The sequence below is a fragment of the Megascapheus bottae genome, chromosome 14 (genome assembly GCF_031878675.1).
Source record: "Megascapheus bottae isolate mThoBot1 chromosome 14, mThoBot2.hap1, whole genome shotgun sequence".
NCBI lineage: Eukaryota > Metazoa > Chordata > Mammalia > Rodentia > Geomyidae > Megascapheus > Megascapheus bottae.
The window spans coordinates 13,739,743-13,745,751 of NC_143522.1; the positions used below are offsets into that span (position 1 = coordinate 13,739,743).

Below are 6,009 nucleotides of genomic sequence, written 5' to 3' on the forward strand. Positions count from 1 at the left end.
GTCACATGCTCATGGATCTGTGGGTGGGGCCAATCCCTCCAAAGCATGTGGCTCAAGAATGAGGCAGAGCTATTCCCTCTGTGAACTGCCTGTGGAATTTTCTGTGACAGTGAGACTGCCTACAGACTGCCCAGTAGGGCAGCCACCAACTTTACATATGGTTCCTGAGCACTTGAAATGTGAGGAGCCTGACTGAAGAATTGCATTTTTTTTTACTTCATTTCATCTTAATTAAGTTAGATTTAAATTGTAAAGGCTTCATGTAGCTTGTGGCTAATATACTAGACAGCCCAATTCTGTGAGAGAAAAGTTCCAGAATCCTGTTCAGTCAGATAGTCCACTGTTCATAGCTTCAGGAGCTAGGATGTGGCAGATGCAAAGACCTCCACAGTCCTCTAGATTGCTTCTGCACAAATCCTTATTTCTAGATCTCAACCTGATCTTGGATATTCTGATTGCTGGTCAACCAGAAGTAGGGTCTGGAAATCTGTGTTTGAGGGTTCCCTAAGTGATTGAGTTACATAACTGATTTGGGGACTTGGGGTTATTTGTGTCAGGCGAACATGATAACCACTATATAAGGAAACCCTTATACTTGGGGTTGTGATGGGAGTTTTTAAAAGGACGTGGAAGGCAGCCTGGATGACATCTCTGTGGAAATATTGTTATTCTAAATGATCACAAAGCTTCTAGCGCTAAAGAAACCTCCTTCCTTCCTTCCTTCCTTCCTTCCTTCCTTCCTTCTTTCCTTCCTATGTTTACACAGGGCTGTGAGAAGTTAAAGGTTTAAGGGATCAGAAGAATAGGGCTCTAATTTAATACACTGGTGGCTTTATAAGAAAAGATACCAGAACTCTGCACCACATGAGAAACACAATGAGAAAAACATTTATATCCAGCATCTTGTATGCTTTTTTAAGTTACCCAGACTGTGGTATTATAGTATGACAGAATAAGCTGAGAAATTGACCATCTAACCATGCAAAAACTTTTTTTTTGTCAGTTGTGGGGCTTGGAACTCTGGGCCTGAGTGTTGTCTTCAGCTCAAGTCTAGTGTTCTACCACTTAAGCCACAGCACCACTTCCAGTTTTCTGATGGTTACTTGAAGAGTCTCACCGACTTCAGTGACTGGGTTGGCTTTGAACCACGATCCTCAGATCTCATCCTTCTGAGTATGAATAAATTTTATGTGGCTGTTTTATTTGTAATTACCAAGCACTGGAAATGAAGGACCCAAAGGTCATCAAAGATGAAATAATGATAAATAACATATTCTGGCACATACATACACTGGAAAACTATGCGGCAATGAAAAGTAATTGATTGCCAATACATACACTAGCCCACAAAATTATACTAAGTGAAAAAGACAGAAATGAATGTGCATTATAGGATTGCATTTCTCTAAATTCTTGTCCATGAAAACTAATCTACAGCAACTTAAAGCAGGTCAGAATTGCCAAGACAGAGCAGAGAGGAGAGGGGCAGGAAAGAGGGATTGCAGAAGGGCAGTAAAGAACTCTGGTGGATCACGCATATGCACATTACCTTCAGAGTGGTGGTGTTTCAGGGATGCATAAGAATGTCACAACCCGGGGCCGGGAGTTTGGCCTAGTGGTTAAAGTGCTTGTCTAGCATGCACGAAGACCCGGGTTCGATTCCTTGGTACCACATACATAGAAAAAAGCTGGAAGTGGTGCTGAGGTTCAAGTGGTAGAGTTCTAGCCTTGAGAAAGTCCAAGGCCAATGCTCATGCCCTGAGCTCAAGCCCAGGACTGGCAAAAAAAAAAAAAAAAAAAAAAAAGAATGTCACAATCCATCAACCTGCAGTGTTTTAACAATGTGCCACAGATACTGATTACAACTCAATGAAACATTCAAGACAAAGAATCCAGCAAACCCTAGGGCACTGTCGGTGGAAATGTAAACTAGTACAACCATTCAGGAAAGCGTTTGGAGCTTCCTCAGAAAATGAAACATAGGGCTGGTAGTTTTGCCTAGTGGTAAAATGCTTGCCCAGCATGCATAAAGCCCTGGGTTCAATTCTTTGGTGCCAAATACACAGAAAAATCTGGAAATGGTGCTGTGGCTCAAGTGGTAGAGCACTAGCCTTGAGAAAAGGACAGTGCCCAGACCCTGAGTTCAAGCCCCAGCCCCACGACTGGCAACAAACAAAGTAACTAAACATAGAGCTTCCCTCAGACCCAGCCATATCATTCTTGGGCATCTAGACAAAACACTACAAATCAGAATATGATAAAGACACTAGCACATCCATGTTCATTGCTGCAGTATTCAAAATAACCAAGTTATGTAAATAGCCCAAATGCCCTACAAGAGATGCCCTATAATAGATCAATAAAATGTACACAAATATAGTAGAATTTTTAGCATCAATTAAAAAGAACAATATTATGTCATTCACAGGAAAATAGATGGAACTAGAACAAATACTGTCAAGTGAGGTAAGCCAAGCTTGAAGAGACAAATGACACATGTTTTCTTTCATATGTAGAAGCTAGGTCTAAAATACCTGGGGACCTGATAAATTATACAGAACTCTAGGCATTCACACACAGTCAGGATACCTTTAGAAGAGGAATCCAAAGGTGTAACCCCCTCTGAAAATTTAAAATACCCTTTATCAAAATGAATTCCAGGAAATGGAAACATATTGTTTTTTATTTTAAGTTTTGTTATGTCTTGTTGGCGGTGATGATGTTACTTTTTGCTTTTGTTAATTTTTTCTTTTTGTGGGGGCAAAGAGGGGGCTCAAGAAGGCAAGAGAGAGGAAGAGTGGACAAATGCATTCATGCTATTCAGTAGATATTATGCGGAAATGAACTATGTAACTTGTGGGCAGAGATGGGAGGGGTAAACTAGGGGAAAGTGAAGGAAGGGATGATATAGTACAAAGAGAAAGAAAGAAAGAAAGAAAGAAAGAAAGAAAGAAAGAAAGAAAGAAAGAAAGAAAGAAAGGAAGGAAGGTACTTGCCAGGTACAGTAGCTTACAACTATAATTCTAGCTACTCAGAAGGCTGAGATCTGAGGATCTCGACTGAAAACCATCCCAGTCACTAAAGTCCCTGAGACTCTTATCTCAGGGATGAGTGGCTCAGTGGTGGAGTGGTAGAGTGCTAGCCTTGAGCTGAAGAGCTCAGGGACAGCGTCCAGACCCAGAGTTCAAGCCCCACAACTGACAAAAAATTAATAAAAAGAAATACACTTATTACCTGATTTATGAAATGATAACCCCACTTTACAACACCTTAATAATAACAATAAAATTATATTAAAAAAACAATAATCCAGCAGAGGAGGAAACCAGGACCTATATTGCTTTGTGTGCCCTTCTCCCATCCATCAGAACCTACTTGCTACTAAAAAACGGGACCATGTTTTCGGTGCCGAAAGATGAATTGCTATAGGATTCTTTATAAAAGGCCAAAGATGACAAAGTCACTGTGAATATGGGGCCAGGTGCCCCCCCCCCAAAATGGAAAGCTTTATGAACTTTGAAGGCAGAGCATAAGCTCCTGCAAGCTGTCTGTTGGGGAAAAGCCTCTGGCTCAGGGGCTCAGAGGATTTTGATTCCTAACAGCTCTACACTTCTACTCCCGTATCTGCAGATGGGCCCATGTGTCACACAAAGGTTTCTGGGAAGAGCAGTCGAGGTTCTGGTTACCAGGGACCTAAGCTAAACTGAGCTTAAAAGTGGAGTTCAAATCAGGAACATTTGAATCATAGTCTTTGCTGTGCCAGCACCCATGTTGTGGTCTTGCTTCCAGTCTGTGTGGCCCTTCTATATGGGTGAATGGTATGAGGGGTCCAGGAGAGTACAAGGAACAGATCGTAGATCTGTTCTTCACCCTGCTGTGTCTAACTGAGGGCCCACAGCAAAATCCAGCCCACCACCTGTTTTTGTACAGCCCTTAAGCTAACAGTGACTTTCATATTTTTACATAGTTGAAATGTTTAAGATTAAGATTTTTTTTAGTTGCTTGTCAATAAGTTTGTCTTTTTGAAAAAAAATCTTCATAGAAAATCACTTGGTTTAACTCTCAGCAGCCCGCTTCTGAGCTCTGAGGAAGCTTGCCTTCTTCTGAGCTACCCGATCTTTCTTCTGAGCAAGGGACATCTTGGGACAATTCCACCTCTTCTTCTTCACTTCTCTCTTGGGCTTCTTCACATAGACTGGGTTCTCTCTTATAGCAGCATGAGCCTTCTTGTACATCTCCTCCATCATGTCTGGAGTTACATTGTTCTTTATGTACTGTGAGAACTGCTTCTTGTACGAATCTTCATCCTCTTCTATTAGGAAACGCATATAATCTGCAACATTCTGACCCATGATGTGCTTCTGATGTACTTCTGCACTGAACTCCTTGTTCTCAGAATCATAGCCAGGGAATCGTTTGGTACTGTGAGGGATAGACAAGCCTCCATCCACAGCTCCCTTCAGGGCACCAAAGACTTTATTGCCAGTGGTAGTTCTGGCAAGGCCTGCATCCAAATAGCAGGTGAAGGCACCAGGTTTTCCATCAATGCTCTCCACGTTGTATTCATCACCAGTCACCTCCACTTGGCTTTCGTAGATCCTATCCAACCCAAACCCATTGAGAAGCCTGCAGGCCAGTGCAATAAGCAGCCTCATAATTGGTGAGGCCTACTTTCACACCATACTTGGGTAGTTCATGTGCATATGCTGCACACACGATCATGTCTCCTTGTATGCGTGCGTAAGCAATCTGACAAATAATATCTCTGTTGGTTACACGAACTATCATCCTGTATTTGGGTGTGTTGTACTTATTTTTGTCTTGGATCACCAAGCGTTTCAGAGCATAGTTTTGTCCTCTCGACGTCTTCTAAATTTCACTTGGCATCTCTTAAAGTAGGCTTTATTCTTGACAACTTTGACAAACCCCATCCTGCAGATTAGAGACCCGAGAGCGCAGCTCCAAGATTAAGATTTTATAACAGGAAAAATCATGTGAAATCTAAGTTTCATTGCATATACATTAATTTTTATTCAAATATAGCCATGTACTATAAAGGCTAGAGTCATTGCAACCAAAACTATATAGCTTGCAAAGATTGACTTGCCAGGTATGGTGGCATACACCTGTAACTCTAGTCTCTACTTGAGACACTGAGACAGTTGGATCAAGGTTCATAGTCAAAGTGGGCCAAAACTTAATGAGGCTGGTCTCAAAAACAAGACTGGCATGGTGGTATATGCCTGTGGGTGTCCACAACTCAGGAGGTGGAAGGAGGAGGATTACAATCCAAGACCATTCTGGGCAAAAGGATGAGACCCTATCTGGAAAACAAAGACCCTATCTGGAAGCACCAAAGGATAGGGAAGGCTCAAATGTTGCACATGGCCCTAAGTTCAAATCTCAGTGTCAGTAAAGAGGAAAGGAAGAATGGGAAGAGGTGGGGGGAGGGAAGAAGGGAGGAAGGGAAGAAGAAAGAGACAAAGAAAGAAGGAAAGAAAGGGAACTTTAGGGAAGGGAAGAAGGGAAAGGAAGGGACGAGGAAGAAAGAGTGGGAAGGAGGAAGAGAGGAAGGGAGAGAGGGAGGGTTGTTTACCACCTGACTCCTTAACAGAACAAGGTTGAGGACTCTGGAGTTAGATCATCAGAAAGAAAAACTTGTTTGTTCTTCCCTAGGCTTCCCACAGAGAAATGCTCCATGTGCTGAGATTTAATGCAATGCCCTTAGCTTTTATGGGGGTTCATAAGACATAGTTACTTGAATGGAATTTCTGTGTCTTTTGCCATAAATAGTGCCTTGAATTTTATGCCAAGGAAGAAGTTTGTCTGCAGCTGACCTTCTACACATCATTTTATTACCCCACTGTAACCAGCATATTGAAAGTGGCAGGCAGAATAATTTTAGATAGTTGGAGGTGCTATGAACAGACAAGGCTCTTGGTTTTCATGATTATGCACTTATTTTTATGATTACCCTTTACCTGTGGCCAGTAACAGTGGTTTTCCATC

At 41.9% G+C, this 6,009-nt stretch overlaps 1 pseudogene; it reads right to left on the minus strand.

Moving 5' to 3' along the window:
- Positions 1-4,024: 4,024 nt before the first annotated feature.
- Positions 4,025-4,953, minus strand: LOC150054729 (large ribosomal subunit protein uL18 pseudogene; annotated as a pseudogene).
- Positions 4,954-6,009: the final 1,056 nt, after the last annotated feature.